Genomic DNA, 13121 nt, shown 5'->3' on the forward strand with positions numbered 1-13121 from the left:
ACCGCTCTGTATTTGCAGAGTCCATCGCAAAGGTAAAACACAGCGAGGGAAGGGGAGGGAGGCGTAGAAGAGAAAGAACGTGATTGCTGAAGCAATCTACTGTCAAAGATTTGATAATCGCTGTCTTCTGGGTGTCATAAGTGTGGGTTGACCTTTCGTGTTCGAGCACAGTAGCCAAATGAGAACAAAAGGGAGGAGAGGTTTTGCTCCACATGGACTGACTAGAGGATAATGACCTCTTCCTTGTTATCTACCCAAAGATTTTCCAGAATCCATCAGGCCGTGCTCAGGTGAAAAGATCAGACAATTGACACCTGGGGAAGGATTTAGATTTAGATTTAAATCAGTGCAGGGATGGAGCCACAGCAGGGAGAGGTAAGAGCAGAAAGAAAAAAATAAGATCAGAAACATCTCAATCGTATGTCTTTTGAGTGAGTATTCACACGCATAGTATGAAAGAGTCTAAATATCAGCTCATTACATGTTTGTGGTAGACAAAAATATCAACTCTCTTCCAAATGAGCACAGTTTGCTCTCGCTGTCATGCTCCAGGACTCGCAATAGTTAATTTCTTCAGCTGCATTAATTATACACAATTTAGTTTTATTTTTTTGTCTGTGCAACATTTTAGGCCCTGAATGAGCAACTGATGAGCATTCCACCGTTTGGTAAATAATCCTCCATCTTGTGCTGCAGCTAATGGCGGTAATGATGATGATGATACATTCTAATTGCTGTTTGATATTCACAATCGTTTCTCTTTTTAGCCTTAATTAACATTTTAGTCATGGCATCATTAGAGAGAAAGAAAGAGCGAGAGAAAGGATCTAATTCTTCCAGAGTGTGTCTGTCCTCTCTCTGTGTGTGTGTGTGTGTGTGTGTGTGTGTGTGTGTGTGTGTGTGTGTGTGTGTGTGTGTGTGTGTGTGTGTGTGTGTGTGTGTGTGTGTGTGTGTGTGTGTGTGTGTGTGTGTGTGTGTGTTTATCACTGTGTGTTTTTTGTTGAGTGTGTACAGCTGCGTGTTTATCAGGTGCTTCCGAATCATGGGAGTGGAGCTGTGCTGAATCCACAGATAATTTGTTTCTGATTCGGCTTGCTGGAACTATCTGTCACAAAATTAACTGAGCATGCACAGTCGACTGCCAGGAGGCCAAGCAGCCCTACCTTCAGCAGCTTTAGAAGTCACCTGGAATGATGTTTCACTTTCATCCTAGCAATTATTTTGTAAAGCAGAGATCTCTTTCAGACAGCTGACAGCTAACCATGAACTCAAGATGCATCCAAACTCACAATTTTGGCATAATGTGAGTAACTAAAAACATCGATTTAAAGTCATTGAAAATGTACAAACACACACTCTCTCACATACACACATGTATATATACACAGGATGTTCATTCAGCAGTTCTCAGGTCTCAGGAACTTTGTGCTTCACCCTGAACTAGTACCCCCGAGGAAAATTCATACGGATGCAGACACACACACCCACAGAAGGAGGGAGCTAGAGATGAGTGATGAAAGTCACTAGTCAAACATGATGCCAGAACTGCAGGAGTATTACACAGATTTCTCTCAACCATTTTCTTTTTCTTTTCCGTTCATTGTTTCTTTTTCTTCCTCTCTCATTTTTTTGCAACCCATTTCTCTTTATTATACTCCAATTTTCTCTCTTTCATCTTCTTCCTTTGTGTCTTTTTGTTATTTCTCTCCATCATCGCTTCAGCCCCCTCCACCTCTCATTCTTCCTCTGTCTTTGTTCCCTCTCTCCCTCCCTCCCTCATCATGGACACCAAGTTACCAGCCATTTCAGTCTGATCAGTGCGGGCGTGCATGTGTGTGTGAGCCTGTGTGTCCGTGTGTAATAACCATGAATCACCGAACTGAAAGGGCCAATATAGGCTGTAGTGGGAAACTGTCTGTACCCCATAAGTTATGTCTAATTGGTCAAGGAGAGCGAGAAAAAGAGGGAGCGATGGAGGAGTGGGGAAGAGGTGAAGCGGCACAGTGGGCAGCTCTGCATCTGACAAAATGTGCCAGCTGCATCTTGAATTTGTCGACTCATACATCAAAAAAACGGTGGCAATCAAAGGATCTGGTTTTATTATAAAACAGTTTCCTTTCAACTAAAATAACTTTGACACAAAGAAAGGTTAAACATTATTTTACAGAAATATCTTTAAGATATTTGTCCCACACTGTTTATAAAGATGGACGACATGATGACTCATCATGGACCAAACTAAAAGTCAAAGTACAAGTTAAATACATTTTTCTCCAATATGATCATGTTAGGTAGTTCTACACTGACGTGTGATTTAGTGAAATCTTTCTGCTAAGTTTGATTTTAATTATTTATTGGAAAATGGGTCGACTGGCAGCTGAGATAGAATCACGATTGGTCGAGCACATATATGGGCGGGACCTCGTTAGCACGGCTCCATCCCTTGATCGCAACTATGCAGACTCTGGCTCCTTATACACACTATGGTAGAGTACTGTATGTAACCAGGATATTTCAGCTATATTTCTGGATAACTGGAGCAACTCCAGACACATCGTCCATCTTTATATACATTCTATAGCCCCACATTTAAACCTACAGTAATAACCTCACCTTAGTAATTGTGAGTAAGCGTTAAGATTGTAAAAAGCCTCTCACCACTTACCTCCAATCTATAAAAAAAGGGGCAAGTATAGGAGACTGAACATAAATGGACAAAATGATGAGTTTACAAGCAATCATTGGGTAATGGTTATGAAACATGGATATACAGCACAGTCAGTCAGATTAAGGTCAGACACCACATCAGCCATCACGATGAACGTTGTTAAGAGCAATAAAGCGTGTGAGGGAGAGGACTATGTAAGGTCAAGTAGTCTACGGTACAAAAGATTCATAATCAAGCTATAGAATCGAGCTGTATTGACTTACATTACATTTCGTTACACACATGTGAGACACAGGTGGCTGTTTTTCCTGCTCTGTGCTGAATACCAGCCTGAGTCACCTCAACTCTAAAACACGCAGTGGAAAGCAAACCTCATTTCCACAGTTGCCAACACATATGACTTTAGTATTTCTTCAGTGAACACAGACATCACAAGAAGTGTGATGAAGAAATAATTTACAGTGTGATCACGTAAGTTGTAACGTAAACAGTGGATGCAGAGACGGAGATGTTGTGGAGAGGATTTGATTTAAAGCTTGTGAAATGTTTCCTATACGGAGATAAATTCCCAGCTGGAGTTGAGTTACTCTTTGGCCCTGACCAAGATGGGAAGGTCATTCCAATATTTCTCAGAGCCAGGAGGGAGGAGAGTTGAAGCCGGGTTGAGTGATTATCAGGTCACAATATAAGGAGACAGAGCAGGCAGTGCAGGGCATTGACTGGCTGGTATATGTGCAGAGCCTGGACAGACCGCGGCCTGCGGGTACGGCGATGTGCACTCATTTGCGGTCTTGCACACTAGGTTTTGGATTTTGAAATGAGCCACCACAGGCGGTTAGTGGAGGAGGAGGGTGACATGCAAGAATTGGGGAAGATAGAAAGCAGGACAGCCTACAGCAGTTTGGATGAGTTGAAGGCAGCGTGGTCAGAAGAAAGTTGCAGTACTTCAGTCAGAAGTTCCAACGAGCCGGGCAGAAGTGCTGATAAAGAAGTATCTACTTCACGCTGGGATGTGGATGATTGTAAACCATCTGGAACATAAGAAAGTGCTTGAGAGCAAAAAAAATAAATAATGCATTTGTGAAAGGAACACATTCATATGTGGCATAGAATCAAAGTGTTTCTCATCATCAAACATGAAATTAGGCAAATTAAAGTGACCCTTTGTCTTTTCTTGTTTGAGTCATCTGGAAAAATTCTATTGAACATGCAAAGTAAGTGCTGTAACGATGCAATTAAGCTGTGCTCAGTTTCATTAACAGCAAACCTCAAAGTCCTTAACGAAGAGTCTGAATCAAAGGAAGGAAGAGAGAGGGATAAAACACCAGAAAGCCCAGAAATTATAAAAGCAAAAGATATTTCAGCACTTCTAAGAAAAACATCCAGTTTTACATAGAAAGCTCGTGGTCTGTCGCCACCTCTGTGTCGCGCACACGTCAGCCACCGTGACAAAGTCGTACCTTAAAGAGCAATAAATCATATGAGGGACAGAACTGTGAAGTCAAGTCAGTATAGAAGATTATGAACGAGCTATAGAAAAATTCCAGTTTGTGTTTAGATGTTTTGTTCTTTTTCCTGCTGTGTGTTGAATACCAGCCAATTAGAGACGATCAATCATCACACATCTGTTCTGGATGTTAAATGGTGAATGGTCTGTATTTTAAAAGCACTTTTGTAGTCTTTATAGTCATTCAAAGCGCTTTACAGTCATTCACACACACATACCGTACATCTATGGGTAGCAGTTTTTTTTCTATGAGGGGCAATTTGGGGTTCATTATCTTGCCCAAGGACACTTCAGCATGCAGATGGGGAAGACTGGGATCTACCCACCTTAGCCACAGCCGCCCCCTGTTGTTCAGAACCGTTTCACAGCGGGAGAGCATGTGCAGCACATCACAATACAAATCGTGCTACTCTTGTGTTTAGTGTTGTTTTTATTTATTTACTTTTGGGCGTGAAGCGACGCGCTCTCAAAGGGAAGAAAGCAGAAGTGGCCACAGCTGTCAAAGGGAGCGTTTACTCTGCTGTGAAACGTGCGAACAAGCGATGGAAGCACGCAGTTAAAGGAAGTATAGGTTGGCTGACGGTTAGCCTGTGCTGAAGGGACGGCGGCTCTGTTATGCAAGTCAGATTTGTTGAAGAGGAAGAATGTTTAAACTAAGAGAGACAGGTTTTGAGAGCAGAAGCATTACCCTCTTCGTCCGTCCCATTACCTGTTTCGATACCCTCCTGTCCTCTCCTATCTTCCCGCTTCCTCGCGGCCCTGACTCCTTAAGTTTTTTCCCGGTGGTGTTTGAGCTAAAGGAGAACAGTCAAAAGCAAAACTCCGGTGTCACACAGAATATTTGTCTTTTACAAACCTTTCCCTGTTGCTCTCTTTGTCTTTTTTTCCCCCCTCCTCATCTTCTTCTTCCCTAATTAATGTCCTAACCAGTAGGGGAGGAGAGACACACCGCGGAGAAGCAGACTGTTTTTGCGGTTGTGTGCGCACATATGTGTTTATTATCTGAGCAGCTTCACTGTCGCCATGAGTGAGACTGTGTCTCAATTAGATGTAACTTTGTGGCGAATATAAACACAGTCACACTCACACGCACACTCTCAATTGCATTTTCTTTATTGTATGAAAAAAAGTCAGGGCCATAGGCCATAATCAGCACTTTAATCTTTCCATCTGCTGCTCCAAACATTTCTCATTCCCCGGCTTTTTTATTCTTCTCACACACTTTGCACCTCCTTTTCCCCCCTGCCCCCTGATGTGCATCTCTCTGTCTGTGTGTGTCAGACAGAGAAATAAAGGGGATGAGTGTGTGTCCTTTCACAACCTTGTTAGAGAGCCAAACAAAAAACGCTTTCTTTCCTGCCTCCTTTTGTGTTTCATCCCTCCATCTCTCAGTGCTCTCCATTCTCCACTTCTCTCTTCTCCGCTGAGTTTTCTCACTGTGAGTTGTGTTCACATTCAGCACTCCCCATTCCCTCTCGCGCTTCCTCGATGTGTCTCTCTCCCTCTATCATTATCTCTGATCCCGCTGTGCTGTACTGCTGGGAAGCCAACACTATCATCATTTTCCTGCTCTCTTCCTCTATTTTACTCCGTCTCTTCTTCCCTTTATGACTCCCTCTAATCCATTATCCCTCCCTAACGACTCTGTTGTGCCGCTGTGAAGTGGACGCAACCTCTGGACACCCATCCCGCCTGACTGTCCCCCACTAGCCCCGCATCTATCCTCCCTCTTCTCTTCCCTCCGTCCCTGTCGCAGTCTCTTTTCGGCTACAGAGATGTGCCACTGTGACAAAAAGACAGTCTCTCAGCAGTTCCATTAAATGCACGTCTTTCTCCTGCTCTTTCTTCCACTCCGTGCTCTCTTATTTCTGTCACAGTTGCTTCCTTTCCTTCCCCCCCCGTTTTCTCTCCATTCCCCGAGATCTCACTTGGTCTCCCTCCGTTCCCAATTTTCGTACTCCTCACATGTGATGAGGTGCAATTGTTGCCAGGTCAGCCACATCCCATTCAAACCTTTCTGCCTTCCAATATCAAGTTTTGTTGACTTGATATTGTGAACTTGTTGTATAACTGCTGCTTATGCACACAACCAGCAAATAGAGAGCAACAAGAATTCCTTCTCCACCAACACCCAAGAGAACAGTTTAGCTGCAAACTGCTCCATGAGCTAACCTTTTTATTTATTCTGTGTTGAGCAGGTAGCTTGTATAGAGGCTGTTAAAGCTGTTTTGCAACCTACAGCAATGCTAGCAAAGTTGTGGGCCAGAAAACAATCAAACAAAAAGAAACAGCAAGAAGATGAAACTCAGTCGAGAGCTGCGGAGTCAGGTGACAGGTGACAGGTCCCTGTATCCTCAGACAAGCAACTCCTTTTACATGCAAGTAGTTAAAGAAATAATATGTAATAATATGATGGCTAAAAAGGACTAAACTTATACTTGATCCAATCTATGGACATGAGTCACTTCAGGCATAGATTTCCAATGGCAATGGTGGTAAAGATGGTGGTTTATTATAGCCTATTTAATTAAAATATCTGATTACTGTCTCCCTCTGGTCTAGGTGCAATAATTGAAATGCAAAATGCGAAACTGAAAACTTATGATCAGAAACTGTGTAGCTGTCAGTCACATATTTCTACACTTCTACACAACCGACAAAATATTTTTACTTTTTTGAAATGATTAACAAAATATATTCACCAGTTTCGGTCCATGTGCGAAGAGATTGTTAAAGAAATTGATAATGGAATTGCGTCAACACTGGGCAGCAGATTTGGCCTTCAACTGTAATTACCTTCTTATCTAGTGGAGAGAAGAGCTGCAACTGTATTTGAATGCTCGTGACTGTTTGATGCTTTTCACTGTCTCTCCGTCACTTCTTCTTCCTCTCTGCCTTAAATGTGTAATCATGCTGGTTATGTTGCTTGAAAAATGTCTCTCCTGCTGTTCTCATACAGTAAACGTCCCATTCAGCCTGCGATCGCAAAGAGAACAAACATCTGCAGAGTGTAATGATCTTTAAATTACAATACATGTAAGAGTCATCCTCACCCCGTGTTTTACTGTGCAGATTGTAGCAATGTTGACTAAAGATTTGTGCCCTCCCATAAAATGTGTCAGAGCAGCTCTGAGGCACAGTGAAATTGGCTGGTTCTGTTCTGCCCAGATTATTCCAGCGGGGAGTCAGAGTAGCTGCAGCTCACAGGGACTTAAATGACTTTTAACTGCCTGGTATAAACACACCAGGTGAACTCCGTTTATTTCCCACTGAATGTTTTGTAAAGGTCAGGCTTTGAGCAGAATCCAATTGGAATAAATAATTTAATTGCGTCTGGATTGCTTTTGTGCCCAGACCAACATTTTATTTTACTTTTAATGAATGCACAATGGTTTATGGGTACATGATGGGTGAATAAAGAAAGTTGTGTCTGAAAAAGAAGATAACTCTCACAATTTATTAAAAAAGTTCATAAGTTTCCCAACTCAGGATCAATAAGACATGAGAATCACGCTGCCGTTGACACTTGACAAAAAAAACTAAACAATACAGACGAACATCAAGTGGTTCCTATTGCTCATCAGCAAAAGTCATGGGAACCAGATGACATCCCAATTTCCCTCCATAACCCTCGGTGAACCCAGATATTTGCAACTCCCTCTCTGCCAACTCCTCCAGCGAAACTCCAGAACACATCAGTCGGATGGAAGAAGACAGGAGGAATGGAAGATTGAAAGAGATAAAGCAGTGGGAGAGCTGAGCACGGCACACCTTGTTAGACACCTTGTTAGAGCTCAGTCAGTCATTATAGGGTCTGCTGAGGCAGGACTATATAATAATAGAGCCGGTTGGGAAGAAAGCAGGAATAGTTAAAGTTTTCACAGGTGCCAAAGCAACATTAGGGCTGGTTTTATGTCTGTAGATAAATATATAGAAGTCAGATAAAGACAGAGCGGTTTTAAGTGCTGTTTTGGAGATGCAGAAAGAAAAGTGAAATAGCTCAAAAGAGATAAGAAGATGATGCACTGATACAATATGTGTGGTTTTATGTCTATATTGAACACATGGGTGTGCATATAGCTAATTGTATTTTAGATCCAATTATGGTTTCATCCCATAATATATGCCTGTAAAATCTCAGACTGATAGCATCTTGACTTCTCTACACGTTACATGTAACACACACACACAGCACATACACATTACAGCCACTCATCCCACAACGAACAGATTAAACCCATAGGAGCAAACCACCTCCAGGCACGCTGGACGTTTGTCATCAGGGTAACCGCAATACGTCTTGAAGGAGCGCGGGCTCATGTCAGACGTTAATCGTCATGATAACAGGGATAAATAATCGAGTCATGGATAAATGAAAAAAGTTTCTTATTGTATTTTTTCACAGTGTTCTCCTCTGTGAAAGCTCTGTCTTATCAGCACATCCATCCACCCCAATACCCCTGAGACGGACTTTACTCTCTATGTACTAAGTCACAGACGTCCTCCATTGCATCTATGGGCTCTATATACTGTGTGTGTAGGTGTGTGTGTGCGTACGTGTGTGTGTTTGATTGCAAGCATCTCATATCATTGTCTACCCAAACCGTTTTACTCATTTATCAGGCATTTTCCACATATTTTCTCTTACTCTCTTCTTCTTCTTTAATTATAAATTATAAAAAATATAAAGCATATATAAAGTATAAATACACAAATCTAGAAATAGGCAGTAAAAGGAAAAACTGTCAGTCATTTTGTCCCGCTGTACGATTGTAGTTATCTTATGCCTTGTAACAGCTAATTATTGTCTTTGCCATTAAAAAAAACATATTAATCAGTGCTAAAGTTCAGAATCAGGTCAAATCCTCTTATTTTGAAACAAACCAAGCAAACTCTGTGTGACTCAATATTTAATTGTGTGAAGTGAGTGTGGACGGGCTGCCCTTGAGAAAAGGGGGAGGAAGAGAAAGACAAGATGTTGGAGAGGAGTGCGAGGGCGGGAGGTGTGTGTGGGTTGAAAGCTGTGAAATATTAAGAATGACGTTGTTCAAATTGAATATGAGCGACTCAAACACAATCACTATGAAGGCAAAGGGCTTAAAAATACAAGCATGGCCACAGATTTAAGAACGTGTGCAGACGACAAAAACACACATGTACACATCACGCACAAAGACACACACACACGCTGCCCCCGGTCAAGGGAAAATTGCTGAGAGAGCCATCTGTCAGAAGTTGCACTCGGAGGGCAGCATGGTCTTATTGGTTTGATCGACAGACTGCATGCAGTCACCTATAAAGAGACCACAGTACTGTAGCTGTTCGCTCAATTCACTGTGCGCGTGTGTGTGTTGGACACGCATGCATGTGCCCCTGTGGATTCAATTTTTGGTCGAAAGAGAGGAGCCTTTAGAGAGCCCTGGATTTAATCTGACCGGCTTTGTGTTTTCTCTGATGTTCAGTGCAGCCTGTGTGAGTTTTTCTCATTTTAATCGGAGGGATTCGTAGTTATTGTAGTTTTTCAGACACCAACAATAGTGTGTTCCGTCTCGTCTCCATTCACAATGTGTTTCGAGTTTCATCATCTGTCTGAGCGCGGGGAGTAGATTCATGTGCACATGCCTCGCAGAATGTTGTTACTAATCTCCTATTCTCCCATGAAGATTATCTGGATAAGATTTTAATCAATAGCTTTCGTTCATCACCACTTTTTAAACAAGCTACAGATGTTATGGATTAACTGTATACTGGTGTGTGTGTGTGTGTGTGTGAAATTGATCTCATTCTCTACAGAAAAAAATCTGATTACTTACCTTCAGAAATATTGTTATACACACACACACACATACACAAAAAGTGGCACAGACGCTTGAACACCAGTGATTTCACACGCGTGCACACGCCCACGGCCTTGACTTCCCGTCGGCTGTTGTAACCCTTCTTTTTTACACAGATTGTATTGATCCATGTATAGGAGGCGAGCGGGGAAACACAGTCTGTAAATAAGCTCAGAGAAATTTCTGCTGACGCCATCATTTTTCTGCTCCTTTCAACTGTGAAACGGAGGCAGAAGTGCTGATGAGGCTCGAAGAAGAGGAGGAGAAATCCGTGTTTCTGTAATAAGTCCAATGTCAAGCAATTTCTGCATATGGTGCACACACATGCACACTCTTTCTCACACACACACATACACGCACACACACACACACTCAGACAAAGTCACTGCACTCCCACCTAAGCTATTTCAGGAGGGCACAGTAAGTCATAAAGATGTGACATGCACTCACCAAGAAAAAGACCTGGAGTTTATTGCCAGTCTTCACACTTGCCCCATTGCAACCTGGACCCTCATGACTCTACCTCCATTCTTTCCAGGGAATAATAAAAACGTGCTCCAAGGCCAAAAAGCAGTCGGTTCTAATTAACGTTTACAGGCAACGATGCAGCCACTTGGTTCGAGTGTCTCTGAAGTGAGTGTATGTGAGGGTCTGGTTAATTTTAGGATAATTTTTGCCAACGGACATATTTAGTTTGTGTGTCACGAAATTGAGAAGAGCTGCACAAAATACTTTGTACTGTAGGTAGTTTGTGAGCCAGTGTAAGCAGCTGCATCTCCAGGACACAGGAATCAAAATGTGAAGATCAGACGGACTTGGTGTGTCACAGCTCATCGGTTACACTGATCCTTTGACCCGAACAGTCAAACCAAACATGAACAACACACAGTAAATCCGCAGTAAATCAAATAGTGATGCTCTCATGCCGTCCTATAACACAAGACTGACGGTAGCCTGTTTTTTCTTTAGCACCGGTACCAGTTCATCTATGATGTGTAGGGTCAGAGTCCAGGTCAGAAGTCAGACAGTCAATTCCAGGCGTGAGTTCGGGATCATTTGGCTTTTCTGCCTCGACTCGGTCAGAAAGCAGGATTGTAATTGATGCAGCAGACTTCAAGGTTTTCTTTCACTTACTTTGTGATGACAGACGGTGGATTCTGAATTAAGCCAGTCACATATCCTGCTGCTTCAAATACTGGGTGTAAAATGTGCGTTGCAGTGGGAGAATGATTACGTCTGGGTACACCATGCTTCTGTCTGCGCATTAGAGCCTTCCCTGATGAAGTTATTTCCCAAACATAACATCATTACAAGCATATAGAGAAGAAGAGAGAGACAGAGCGAGAGAGAGAGTAAACGAGGGAGACCCAAAGAAAACTGCCGGAAAAATCGATTTGCGAAGTTGCCTTTTCCAATTAATTTCAAATCTCAGCAAAAGGCCATCAAATACCCTCGCCGCTCTCCTTTTTTGTCGGGATGTAAAACACGGACTGTTTTCTTTAAAGACAACAAGGCTGAAATGAAATAATGTAACATGTTATCTGTTCTCCCTGAACACAGACACAGACACACACACACACACACACACACACACACACACACACACACACACACACACACACACACACAAAACATACAGTAGGTGTAAGCAAAGGAAGCCCTCCTCAATTTTTCACACTCACACGCAGACACAGCTGATATCTACATGTCGCGCACACGCCAAAGTGGAGGAAGAATTTGCATTTCAATCTTTTAAATTGCTCCCTTTTTGTGGAAGTGAGTCGACTTCCACAAGCTCCCTGTGCAATTTCAATATCTTCTTTTTCCTCCACGTTGAGGTCAAATTGAAGCTCTTATTATTTTAACACACATTAAACTTTTGTGGGTTTTCAGCTGAAGTCCATGTCCTTGATGAGTTAAGGAAATGTTCAAATCAAAAAACTAAAAATCAGTTCCCTGGTGTCTGGTTTGTGATGTGACTTGTAATTCCAAAGAAAGTAAAGACAGACATTTCTCAGATTATACGCCTGCACTTTGTTTTCCTCTCCAATGATTTAACAAAGCACCTGTCTGCTTTACAAATGAGGTGTTTGTCAAACTAGAACTGTTTTTCTGTGTTTCGCTTTTAATCCCTCACACTGTTGTACGAGTAGGTGACTTTACTCAGAAACACTGCTGGGAAAAAAGTACAGTTTCAGTTTGATTAAAAGACAGTTTTCATCATGTTGCATTAAGTTTGAACAACTTGAATTTCATACGGTACCAACTTAGAAAGATTAATGGCATATTTCCAACTTCTGCAGTGAATTAATTGCATTCAATTTTATTTTGTTCAAAAAAGCCCCAGCGGAGTAGAATTGTAACTTTTCTAACTTTGTAATTACTGTTATCTTTTTTTTTTCTCAAACTGTATAGTTAGAATTAGTCTGTGTCTGAATTGAACTGTTTTGTTGCCTAAATTAGTTTGTGTAGTTTTGATTTAATTTCACTTTGAACTTAGTTTTTTTGTATTTTAGAACTTTGCTGATAATAACTTTTAGTAAATTGAACGACATCAGGATATTGACTTTTCTATATAAATATATTCCTTTGTATTTTTACATATTTAGAGTCCAGAAAAGGTGGATGTGAAACCAGTGACACTGATTCACCCAACTGTTGTTTTTCACCTGTTTCTATTTAAAAAATAACATGTTAAGAATGATAAAAACTCACTCATGATTATATTTGCTATCCCTCTGAAATATTTATATGTGTGTGTGTGTGTGTGTGTGTGCGCGCGCGTGCGTGCGTGCTCTTGTCTGTCTGTATACATGTGTGTACCCTGTCCCTTGTGTATGCAGGAACAAGTGTACATGTGTATTCAATCGTATGTTGTTGAGTTACTGTGTTACTATACAGTACACAGGTGTCTATATGTAGAGCTAATGCCAGCGCCAACAGGGTCCAGAACAATTTGTCAACATCAAAAGTGAATCATTGGCAATATGAAATATTAATATATTGTTCATGAATATTAATAACTTTATTGGAGCAATTACCTTAATACAAACACTCCTCCAGCGCATGTTACACTTTGTGTTTGTGGGAAATAAATTATACAGTAAAT

General features: G+C 41.6%; 1 protein-coding gene across 2 annotated transcripts in view; it reads left to right on the plus strand.

Moving 5' to 3' along the window:
* Positions 1 to 13121, plus strand: part of grid2 (glutamate receptor, ionotropic, delta 2) — a 441472-nt gene that overhangs the window by 354142 nt on the left and 74209 nt on the right. The window lies entirely within an intron of this gene.

This window comes from Hippoglossus stenolepis, chromosome 9 (assembly GCF_022539355.2).
Source record: "Hippoglossus stenolepis isolate QCI-W04-F060 chromosome 9, HSTE1.2, whole genome shotgun sequence".
NCBI lineage: Eukaryota > Metazoa > Chordata > Actinopteri > Pleuronectiformes > Pleuronectidae > Hippoglossus > Hippoglossus stenolepis.